General features: G+C 44.5%; 1 long non-coding RNA gene across 1 annotated transcript in view; it reads left to right on the top strand.

Annotated features, from left to right (window-relative positions):
- The first annotated feature begins 906 nt into the window (after nucleotides 1–906).
- Nucleotides 907–12,949, top strand: part of LOC139434969 (uncharacterized) — a 91,165-nt gene continuing 79,122 nt past the window's right edge. The window contains exon 1 of the long non-coding RNA XR_011644249.1: nucleotides 907–1,062. This is a non-coding gene — a long non-coding RNA (uncharacterized lncRNA). The remainder of the gene's footprint in view (nucleotides 1,063–12,949) is intronic.

The raw sequence follows: 12,949 nt of genomic DNA, 5'->3' as shown, positions 1-12,949 counted from the left end.
ACTTCAATGGACCACTTTTTTACAGCAATAATAAATTGCGGATCGTGGAGCCTCTCAATCGTTCCCCGGAAGTTAGCGCCAAGGCTAGCAGAGCTGTAGAGTTGCAGCATAATAGACCGTTCGTGACGGACTTTTAAAGGTAAGAAGAAGTTTAAAGATTTATATTGCCGATATTATCAGTACATCTGATTCAAATTAACATGTGTATTAAAAGATGTCAGTGGATTATCCCTAAATTAGTAGATTTAGGAAACGTTTACAGATAACAGATTAAGCTAGGATACCGATCAAGTTAGCAACACACGTTGAACAGCCTTTTAATTGTAAATTCCGTTCTCTTAATGTCATTTCGTCCAACGTTGTTGAATTAGAGAAGAGGGGCTTCTAAACGGGATTGTATGCGGGGGTGGAGGGAGTTAAATATTAGATAAATATAACTTTGGTGCGTGTAAGAGTGAGTGTTTTTAGCAGAGCCATATTGTGTCCTTGTGATTATGTTGATTATTACCTGTCTCTATAATGTTGCAGCTCAGCTGATTTTGGATTGATGGCAAAGGGAGAGGGACTTAAGTGAGAGTGAAAACACAAGGTAAGTTTAATACTACTGTTTTATATAAGTAAGCATACTAAACATGTATTCTATCACTGTATTATATAAGTAATCTTGTTAGTAACCTACTGTATGGCAGGTGGAGGGGCAGTGATGATGTTACAGGTGGAGGAGCAAAACTACAAGACTGCAAACTCAGAAGACAGAGAAATCAAAGTTTGTTCTCCAGAGAAGAGGTTGATTTCACTTCAATTTTTTATTTCATATTTTCTAAAGATGTGGAAATGGCAACAAAAAAAACTTGAGAGCTGTAACCAATACAACTGTAACAACATGAGTAGAGAGCCCCGAAGGTTTTTCAAATCCCTCTCTTACTCCATTTTGCCAACCCAAACTTCCAGGTACATGACGGGACACCTTGCTTGTTTTTGTTGTTTGCGCTCCTCTGACTGGGTGCTGGCAGGTGGAGGGCAGTGATCCCTTCCCTTCTTCCCTCAATCTTTGAGACTAATGTAAGTAGAAGACATGGCACTGTAAATGTTCGAACATTTAAAATATTATACCACTTAAAAATAAGAAATATTACTTTTGTTACTAAGAGTTCATACTTATTATACCTGTGTCACCTTTCACACTATAGCTGTTGGAGAGGCTAAACCAACGCTTTAAGCCTCTGAGGATCCGCTTGGTGGGTGTAATTGACGCACACAAGTTTGCTGCCGAATAAAGGTCAGAAACAAAGTTTCCAGTTTGAAACAGTCCATTTATTTCCATTTTACTGGTTTCCATTTACTTGCTTCTTTCCATATTCACCACACGATATTACCGTTTACACAATACCTTTGCTTTGCTTGTAATCCCGTGTTTGTGTGTGTGTTCTCCGTGTGTGCTCCTTGTGTGTGTGTTCCGTGTGTGCTCCTTGTGTGTGTGTTCAAAAACTGTATATGCCTTCCGGCGGAACCTCTCCCCAACACACATAGGTTCCTACCTTTATACCCACAGTTAATTGGCTCCTACAGCTGTGATCATGAGCTATGGGCTTTGTAGATACAGGTCCCGGGGTGAATCGTGGTGCAGGGGCCCTTCTCTTTTTGACCACAGGGCGATGCACGAAGATGGTGGGTATATCCTCTGCTCTCAGCCTAGTCTTGCCCTTTTTTGTCTTGACAAACTGGTCTGCATCAAAATGTGCCTGCGGAGTGACTTGAGGTTACTTCACACACAGAACAACTGTGTCTGAATCTTGTCTGCCCACATACATATTCCATAGTGGTTGAATACACAGTATTAGGAAACACTTTATACTTACTGGACATGTTATACTCATTACATACTGTATATAAAATATGACCAAGAATGTGAGACAACTTTATAGAAATTCATATCACATCTGTTACTGATGCCATTTGTCATACTTTGTTAAACTCACAAATAATAAAGTTCCATAACTTCAGTTGGGAACAAAGACCACACCTCATCTCCCCAAGGCAATTTCCCATCCAATAGGTGTGCTATATAGGTGTGTATAACCCTTTCTCCTGTCTGTTACTCCCTCTTTCAGCCCAAGAACCAGAGGGGGATTCAATGGAGCCTGAATATCTGCACTGAGACCCTCACCCTGCACCCTGAGTCTCAACTCTCAGTGTTTTTCAAGCCTTTCCCTGTTTTTTTGTATTAAACAAAACATTAAGCTTTCCCAATGGTGTGGTTTTCGTTTTGTGAAAAAGTGCAAATGCAGTGTTTGTATATAATTACCTCACATATTATTTTGCTGTTGGTCGTGAAATTGCTCCTGCTGACTTGAGCCAGCCATTTTTTCCTCTGCTCTGTGTCAGTGGGGAAGCCGTACATTCGTACTCCTTTCTCGGAGCGATTTGAGCATCCCCAGGCAGTACAGCAAACCATGGTGGTGACTATGAGGCAGCACAGCAAACCAGGACAACACGGAGAAAAAGGCACAGACAAACTGCATGATGTGCTATTCAATGTTTATTGAATTCCATGTATTTGCAATGGATGTTCCTAAAACAACACATTTAACATCATCATTATCATCATCATCATGCTGCTGCTGCTGCTGCTGCTGCTGCTGCTGCTGCGAGTCCTTTGATAGTCACCTGTCGGTCTCCTGTCCTTTCTGAAAGCCATAAAGATGACATTAGTCATTTAGATAACTTGTGTCCTCAATTACCATGGGATTACTGAAACTACCATGAATTTAAGAAAATGGTAGAAATTAATCTAATCTGAATTTTAAAGCATTACTTTAGATCCCCTCCCTCTAAATATATCAATAAACATTAGAAAGTGATGCTCCTGACTACCATACAAGTTTAAGAAGATAATATTGGTTTTAAAGAATTCAAAGCTATAAATAAACAGCAACAGGCTCTTTAACCAAGGCACTGTTAGCCTAACATGTAAACTAGTTGTTCACACTAATCCTAATATTATTACTTAATATTAGCAAATTATATTTTATTTTTTTAAACATATTGATGTAAATACATACACATATCGATTTGTTGTATAAATATTGCAAATCAAAACCTTTATTCACTAATAATTACCAAAAATCGTAGCTCTATCTCCTGTTATCAATGCATTCACATTGCCCGCCATGAACTTCCGGGGAACGATCCTCGTCTACATGAACCACGTGACGATAACTGGCAGCGCATAGACTGTATATATAAATGGATGTAGGGTCCGTGACGTCACCCATAGATTTCTGCAGAGTTGCCGTGAAGCCCTTAGTAGGCGGAGTCGTCACTAACGGCTCGACAGTGACGTCAGAGTTCAACTCAACTGTTGTACCGGACGGCCAGTCAGCGGCAGCAGCTCGTCTTACCATCACGATACCACCCCCTGGTATTAAAGCATATCCATGACGACATGGGACATGTTGGGGCTGAGAGGGTCATCCACCTGGCTCGAGACCGTTTCTACTGGCCTTTCATGAAAAAGGACATTGAAACCTATGTAACCAGAAAGTGTGTCACGATTCTCATGTTTTGTCACGTTTGTAGTTTTGTCTGTGTTGGTGTTTTTCTTGTCCTTGGGTTTTATTGTGTAAAGTGTTCACCCCCGTTTCCTGCCTGTCTGCTTTCTGTCTGTTTCCCTCCCTGATTACCTGATTGTGTTCACCTGTTGTCCTTGTGTTTCTCCTCCCCTGCCCAGCTGTGTCTTGTTCTGTGATTACCCTTCTGTGTATGTAGTCTAGTCTTCCCCTGTGTTCCATGTCGGTTCATTGTTTCCCCTCCATGTCATTCCACGGTCTGTGTTCCTTGTGCTGCTCGTTGGTGTTGGATATTTTGGATTCTGCCTTGTTTTGCCACAGCTTTAATTTATTTAATAAAGCTCGCTTTTCGTTATTCTGCATTTGAGTCCTACCTGCTTCACCCATTCGTAACAGAATGAACCGACCAAATTTGGACTCAGCAGATTTCAATGTTTTGGCCCCACAGGCGGAATGTCTTGGGTATTCTCTGGAGTACATTTTTTACACCTGGAAGAACGCCTCATCTAGACGGGGTAAAGAGGCTGCTTTGAAGGAGGCACGCCGGGAGGTTGCTCGCAAGCCCTGGCTCAGGAGCTTGTTGCCGGAGTGGCTACAAACCTTTTCAAGTAGCCCTGAAGAATTGGCACAAGCTTCTAACCCTTTCCTGGGATCCAACTACTGTCCTGTTGAAGGTCCACAGAGTCTCCAAAGAACCTCTAGGAGACGCAGGGCCAGGATTCCAGCCCGTGCTCCAACAGCCATGATCCCGACTTCAGTTCCGGTTTCCACAGCCATGGATCCATGCACCAGTACCGGCCCGCAGAGCTATGTTTCCTTGCTCGATTACCTGGCCCACACAGCCATGGTCCAGGCCTCTGTTCCGGTTCCAGCGGCTCCAGTTCCAACCTCAGACCTTTTCTCAGGAACCCGTCTGGCGTTTGGAGGTCCACGGAGCCTCCAAAAGGTCTCTGGAAGATGCAAGGCCAGGATTCCAGCCAGGATTCCAGCCCGTACTCCAGCGGCTCCGGCTCCAGTGCCGGCCCCAGCAGCCATGGTTCCGGCCCCAGTCCTGGTCCCAGCTGCCATAGTCCCTTCTCTAGTCCCTTCTCTAGTCCCTACTCAATTCCTTTCTCAAGTCCTTTCTCAAGTCCCTCCTCTAGTCACTTCCCTAGTCCCTTCTCCAGTCACCCTTTTAGTCACCTCTCTAGTCCCTCCTCTAGTCCCTTCCCAAGTCCCTTCTCTAGTCCCTTCCCAAGTCCCTTATCTAGTCCCTTCTCTAGTCCCATCTCCAGTTCCCTCTCGAGTTCCATCTCTAGTTCCTACTCAAGTCCCGCCTCTAGTCAATTCCCTAGTCCCATCTCTAGTCCCTCCTCTAGTCACTTCTCCAGTCCCCTCTCGAGTTCCCGCTCTAGTCCCCTCTCTAGTCCCTCCTCGAGTCCCCTCTCTAGTTCCCCTCACAAGACCCCTCTCGAGTTCCCTCCTCTAGTCCCTCCTCTTGTTCCTCCTCTAGTCTCTCCTCTAGTCCCCTCTGGAGTTCCGTCTCTAGTTCCCCTCTCGAGTCACGTTTCAAGTCCCTACCCAATGTCCTGGTCCGTTGGAGGTTCCGCTGGGGTCCTGCCAACTCCATGTCCTGTCCCGTTGGAGGCCCCGTCGACTACTCCTCTGCCGGGGGTCCTACCAATCGTATGTCTTTCCCGTTGGAGGTCCCGCCGTCTACTCTCCTGCCGGGGGTCCTGCCAGCTTCTTGTCCTGTCTCGTTGGAGGTCCCGCCATCTACTCTCCTGCCGGGGGTCCTGCCAACCCTTTGTCCCGTTCCGTTGGAGGCCCCACCATCACCTGTCTCACCGGGGGTCCTGCCAACTACTGGTCCTCTTCCGTGGGGGATCCTGCCGAAGCCTGTCCCACTGGCTCCGGTTCCTGTTCGGCCGACACCGGGTCCTGCCCGGCCTCCGGAGCTGTCTGGTCTTCGCCCTCGAGCCCGGCCCCCTGAGAGCCGCGGTCTTCTCCCTCGAGCCTGGCCCCCTGAGTGCCGCGGTCTTCGTCCTCGGGCCCGGCCCCCTGACTCTTCCTGCCGCTGCTTTTGCCCTCATGCACGGCCCCCTGAGTTTTCCCGCTGTGGCCTTCGCCCCTTTTTTGAACTTTGCCTTGCCCCCAGGCCGTCCACCCGAGACCCCCTCCTTGGTCTCTGCCTTGCCCCCGGGCCTTCCGCCCGAGACCCCGTCCTTGGTCTCTGCCTTGCTCCCGGGCCTTCCGCCCGAGACCCCCTCCTTGGTCTCTGCCTTTCCCCCGGGCCGTCCGCCCGAGACCCGTCCTCCAGACCCCCTCCACCCACCCTTTCTTGGCCCTAGTTATGTGTCCTCCTTCCAGTCCCCCTCCACCCACCCTGCTGGACCTTTTTGGGACGTCTGGGATCCGTCCCTTGAGGGGGGGGTTCTGTCACGATTCTCATGTTTTGTCACGTTTGTAGTTTTGTCTGTGTTGGTGTTTTTCTTGTCCTTGGGTTTTATTGTGTAAAGTGTTCACCCCCGTTTCCTGCCTGTCTGCTTTCTGTCTGTTTCCCTCCCTGATTACCCGATTGTGTTCACCTGTTGTCCTTGTGTTTCTCCTCCCCTGCCCAGCTGTGTCTTGTTCTGTGATTACCCTTCTGTGTATTTAGTCTAGTCTTCCCCTGTGTTCCATGTCGGTTCATTGTTTCCCCTCCATGTCATTCCACGGTCTGTGTTCCTTGTGCTGCTCGTTGGTGTTGGATATTTTGGATTCTGCCACAGCTTTAATTTATTTAATAAAGCTCGCTTTTCGTTATTCTGCATTTGAGTCCTACCTGCTTCACCCATTCGTAACAAAGTGTCCCTGTATCAAAGAAAAGAAACCTGAAACACACGTCAGAGCACCAATGGGCAGCATCACTTCATCTGCACCACTTGAGCTTGTGTCTAGACTATATGCACCTGGAAACTAGCAAAGGGGACTACGAGTACATTTTAGTAGTTATTGACCATTTTACCAGATTTGCTCAAGTCTACGGAACAAAAAATAAATCTGGCAGAACAGCTGCTGAAAAAATCTATAATGACTTTATTCCAAGATTCGGCTACCCGGCCAGGTTACACCACGACCAAGGCAGAGAATTCGAAAATGACCTGTTCAAGACCCTGAGGCATCTGGCTGGAGTTGCTCATTCGTGGACAACCCCATACCACCCCCAAGGAAACCCAGCTGAGAGGTTCAATAGAACACTGCTCCAAATGTTGAGGACCCTGGGAGAAAAAGAAAAGAGCAACTGGAAAGACCACTTATCCCTGGTTGTACATGCATACAACTGCAACAGGCTTCTCACTCCACTACCTCATGTTTGGACGGCACCCGTGTCTCCCAGTAGATTTAATGTTTGGCCTGTCAGCCAAAGGTCAGACTGAAACAACACAGGGCTATGCTAAGAAATGGGCTCTGAGAATGAAAGAGGCTTACCGGATTGCATCTGAAAACAGTCAACACTCCAGTGCAAGAAACAAGAAGTACTATGACTGTCCAACACACTCTCACTCCCTAAGCGTCCAATAGCGACGTTTGGTCAGTGTCCGTGGCGTCCAATTGTGACGCTCCTAGGCTCTTTCAGCGTCATAAAGGGACGCAAATAGCTTTCAACTGATTGCAATGTATTCCCATCTGCGTCGGGATTTGACGCTCATGGAAGCACGGCATTAGTTTATGCCGGCTGCCCTTAAAGGCAATGTGAGCATCCATTCCCATTGGATAACGGAGAATTTTACACCCGGAAGTAAGTACTCCTCTTACTGTCGATTGATTTTACAGTGATATCTGCACTACTCATCGACTAAAAAACACCAGATTATCCTTGTTAATTACACAACATTGATTGGTTTAAATTGTGTGCAATGCTTTTGTATTTTTCCCCTTGGATTCGGAGAAACAAATATGTTTTCTGAGTAAAGGATGGCAGAAGACACTACACTACCCAGAATCCCCAGCTATCGTTTGGCCTACACCATGTGCTCTGTTTGACAAACCCCGTTTTTTTCACCATTCATTCCGATGGCTGGCGTCTATGTCACATGATCTTCAAATTTCTCCCTGCAGAAAAAGAAAACATGGCCGAAATTCGTTTTATTCTCGGTAGAAAATGCCTATTTTAAAGTTAGTTTGGCCATTAAAATGCGTTTTGATGTCATTTGATGCGAGAAATATGAGATGTTGTTTCAGATTATGTGTGCAGTGGATGTACATGATCTTTAGTTTGCTAGTTATTACGAAGATTACTTCAGGAAATCGCGACGTTTTCATTGTTACCAAGGTGGTTGCTAGGGACGCTGCTATCGATATTATTTCTGTTATGTTGTGTAACTGTTTAATGGTGTTATCTTTATTGCTACCCCCTTCCCCGTCAATGTATAGTGTTGGTCCACAGCCTAAACATATTAGTTTAACAAAATCCGCATCTAAAGATAGCCTACGTTATTTCCCCCCTGTGCAATTCCAGTCTCACATCTCAGAGCACATCGTTATTAACAAATACCGGAAACAGACCGAAAACATTTTTAAAAAATAATAATAATACCTTATTCCGAGTGTGCTTGCTTTTCTCTTTGAAAGTCATCACATAACGGCATTGTAATACACGTTTTGGCTGCATTACATATTACATATCTGCCGTAGTTCTGTATTTATAGAGCCCTGATGAGAAGACAAACATGAGGAACTGAAAACGTGACGTGGATAGTGCTGCGTACCGGCAAGCCGAACCGGTACTGGACTTGTAAAAAGTTTCGGTTCAAGTCCGGTTAAAACCGGAACGTCGGGAACCGGTACTTGGACTCGCAAAAAAACTAGCACTTACGTATATTCTGGTGTCTGTTGTTATTTAAACATTCCCTGATAAACGTTATTCAGCGTCAATAAATGAGTGCTAATCCCAGTGTGCTCAGTGTACAACATCACATGTCATTTCACCTTCGATTCACCTTTTGAAACCGTAGCATTTCGCCACATGCTAATGCTAACCGGAAGTGAATAATTTTCAGATTAAAAGTATTAAGTTAATAGTGTGAACTTCCGGTTTTTTCAGAATAAAACTGATTTAAATTAAATAGTGTATTTAATTCAAAATTACGCCATATCAACATTGATTTTAATTTCTAACAGTATGTATGTACATCACTATGTATGTAGTATATACTGTATAATGTACACATGTAGAGTTGTAGAAAATACATGGTGTACAGACAGTACAGTACACTCTGACTGTACAGTCGCTACAGTTTAGCCTATACTGTATAGTAGGTGTGTAACAGTGTAATGCGTATAGTCTACACTCAACCTTTCAGCAACGTTTTAGGGATTTAGGCTCAGTCAGCTCAGGGACTGTTTGGTTACTTTAGTTTGGTAAATGAAATAAATGTTTGAACTTTGTAGTAGTTCACTGTAGTTGCTGTCATAAGTCATTTGTAGACTAAGTGGCAAAAATTGTTTTTTTTACATTTGTACTTTGTATAGAAATGTGGACACAAGTTAGATGGGAGCACAATAAACCTGATGAGTTTGAATTTGAGTTGATTATTGTTAATTTTCAATTAGTAATTAGCTCACAATAAGTTCACTTTAGTTACTCACAACAACTTGACACAAGATATGGGTTCAGGTCCGGACTTATAAGTCCGGACCTGAACCTGAACCTCTGGACTTGAATCCGGACCTGAACCTGAATGTGAGTCCAGGTACGCAGCACTAGACGTGGATCATAAATATATCAGCCATTAAACAACATCTTACATTTCTTTTCACACAATACGTCTCCTTGCAGTATCAACGGCTCACTTTTATATTTGATCCAATTGGTAGATAGGCTGTATTTACACCATAAAGGTGCACAGCTGATATAAAGGGACACCTGGTGGTTAAAGCATGTTATTGAATTTCAATATTTTTATTATTAGATATTAATATGATCCCTATAAAGTATATTCATTACTCGTTATTCTCTACTAATAGTTAATTAAAGACTGTATGTAATGACTATTTTGCACATCCCTTTCAAGATTTCAAGATTTTCTAAGGTTTATTGACATATCATATAGGCCTACACAACTGTGGTGTAGTTCTGCACTGAATGAAAAACTTGGGTTGCAGGTTCCTCAATAGTGCATTACAAGACATCTATCAATATTTGTGCATACCTCCAGCAATGTTAACTATGTTGAAGCACTTATTTTAACTGATATTATACATAATGTATTATACTCTTATACGATGTATGTAGATATTTCATCTCCGGCCTTGTCAGGTATTGAACAATCAATAAATAAAGAACACAGAATTGTTGAATATAAAACACAGAATTTGTGTGATTATACTAAATGATTTTCAAATAAACACAACTGCATATTTAACTGTTACACATGCTGATGTAACGCAAATGTTCCAACTTGGGATCAATAAAGTATATCTTATCTTAAGCTGATCGATGGCTACTGCCATATTTGCAAAATGTGCCTCTGAACCTTGACAAGTGCATGTTTCAGGCTCATCAATTAATGTAATGTAATGTTATCACAGGGGCCACACACATAAGACCAGCTGTTAAATAAAGCTCTTCTGACCTTAGCTGGCATGTGGGTATATATATTAATACTGCCCATAATGGGCACAAGCAATTTTCACCCATTTATTAATTATATGTTTTAAATGTGAGTGTTTCCTGTCCCCTAAACCTCCAGGGATGTACACAGTTTAATACTGGCAACTTCTTATTATGGGAAATACGAAAACGTCTTTTAAAACTACAACTCCCAGTAGAGACATGCCATAGAGCAGTGGTTCTCAAAGTGGGGTCCGCGACCCCCCGGGGGTCCGTGGCACTCTGCCAGGGGGTCCGTGAAAAGTTTTCAGATTCATTAATTTAAATCATCATCATCATCATATCATTTTTCTTCCATTTTTTTTTTTTCAACAAATAATATATATTTTTTTTAATCTAAAATAGTTCATAGATTACGTTCTAATCTAACAAATAGATACATTTAAAAATCAAGTGCGTCACCCATTACCGTGGAAACAACAATAACTGTTACGTCAGTCAGAGAGCGCCGCTGCAAGCATCATAGAGATATAACACGGCTAGCATACTACGAAGATGGACAGAATTTTAAAACGACCGGTTACGGCTACAAATGAAGTAAATGAAAAACAAAAAACAAAAGTAAGGAAATACGATGAGGAGTATCTCCAATATGGATTTATTGAAGTGGAAGGGAAACCGAAATGTCTGATATGCCTGCGGTGTCTTGCCAATGAGGCGATGAAGCCTGCCAAATTGAAGAGGCACCTCGAGACCAAGCATCCAGATTATGTAAAAAAAGACCGGGCTTTTTTTGAGAGGAAGGGTGAGGACTAACGCCAGCAACAACAACGGATGGTTAATGTTACGTCTGTTTCTGCTAAAGCGCAGCGTGCCTCCTACCTGGTAGCGCAGAGGATTGCTAAAGGTACGTCCACACAGCAGCTTTACGGTACGTCCACACAGCAGCTTTAGACGAATCTTCCACCGCTTCCAACGCTTCTCTGCCCATTGACTTTGAATGGGGATGACGTCACTTTGCCTTGCTTTTCGCTGAACTGCATTGTGGGGGAGCGAAGCGAAGATTTCCAGGATATCCAGGATTCAAAAGTTGAGCAATGTTCAACTTTTGAAGCTGAGCTTGAAGCGTCAGCCAATCAAATCACGTTCATGCAAATCTGACAGTAGAAGCGCTAGCCTATCAAACCTCATATTCCAAACGAGAAATGAAGGTAACAAATCACCCGGTTCTTTACGACCAGAACTATTAGCAGGATACAAACCGGAGGAACCAGGCATGGAAGGAGGTGGCAGAGACAGTGGGTGAAACTGGTAGGTTTTCGCCTGTTTGGGTAGTTTATATATATATATATATTGCTCGCATAAAATCCCGGGTTTTTTTGCTTTGTATGTCGGAGGCGGGAGATTCATGTGATTGGTTGTTGGTCGCGTTGCTCACAAAAAATCCCCAAGCTTTCAGACACGCCCAGCTCCAAGATTTTCAAGATTTTTGAAAAGCTGCTGTGTGGACGTAACGTAAGGCGCGAATGCCCCACACAATAGCGGAGGAACTACTGCTCCCTGCTGCGGTGGATCTGTGTGAGGTGATGGTGGGGAAAGATGCGGCTGCCAAATTGAGAAGTGTACCTCTGTCAAATGACACCATCAGGCGACGAATTGAGGACATTTCTGCTGATATCAAATCACAACTGCTGGAAAGACTGAGAGGGTCTAAATTCGCGGTTCAATTGGATGAGTCCACTGATGTGTCCGGCTCTGCGCAGCTCATCGCGCTGGTTCGCTACCCTGCCATGACCGGACGCAATAGTGGGGTGGTTGCTCGTGCCAAGGAGCGCAATCCAATGATGATAGCTACCCACTGCATGCTGCACAGGCAGGCTCTGGCGTCAAAATCGTTGAGTCCTGAGCTACAGTCCGTTCTCAGCACGGTGGTATCTGTGGTCAACCACATCAAGTGTAAGCCACAGTCCCGTTTATTCGGCCAGCTCTGCAGGGAGATGGGTGCAGGACAGGACACCCTGCTGTTCCATTCAGAGGTGCGTTGGCTCTCCCGTGGAAAAGTGCTACAGCGGGTGTACGAACTCCGCTCAGAGCTGTGTGAGTTCATCCAGAATGACAAGCCAACCACTGCAGCACTCTTCTCGGACCCCGAATGGATCGCACAGCTCGCCTACTTCGCAGATGTGTTCAATTTATTGAACGATCTCAGTTTGTCCGTTCATGGCAGATATGCCTCTATCCTGGAAGTAAGCGACAAAATCCAGGCATTCCGTGCCAAAACAGCGATCTGGAGAAGGCAGGTGCAAAATGGCATTACAGACATGTTCCCCCAACTCACAGAGTTTCACATAACTAAGACTATAGAAGTGTAAAAAATAGGCTACGTCAGATTATTCCAAGGGACATACATGTCAAATCAAGTCAATTTTTATTTCTATAGCCCAAAATCACAAATCAGAATGAGGGGGTCCTTGGTGTATTCTCTATCTTGTAAGGGGTCCTTGGCTGAAAAACAATTGAGAACCTCTGCCATAGAGAACATGTTGCGAAACAGAATAGCCAGCATGTGTAGTTCTGGGGACGGGGTGGGGAGGGGGGACGCGGTGGACCCGTTCCAATCCAGTTTTGGACAGTCTGCCGTGGTTCCATCCCATTTCAAGTGCTGTTCGAGAATCGGCTTAACCCTCGGAGCACACTCTCCAATCACAGAGCTTGAGGACTATCACGGGGTTTGTCAAGAGCACATGGTGTAGTCCAAACGATAGCTGGGGATTCTGGGTAGTGTAGTGTCTTCTGCCATCCTTTA

Source organism: Pseudochaenichthys georgianus, chromosome 13 (genome assembly GCF_902827115.2).
Source record: "Pseudochaenichthys georgianus chromosome 13, fPseGeo1.2, whole genome shotgun sequence".
NCBI classification, from domain to species: domain Eukaryota; kingdom Metazoa; phylum Chordata; class Actinopteri; order Perciformes; family Channichthyidae; genus Pseudochaenichthys; species Pseudochaenichthys georgianus.
This window is presented reverse-complemented; position numbering and strand designations above follow the sequence as displayed.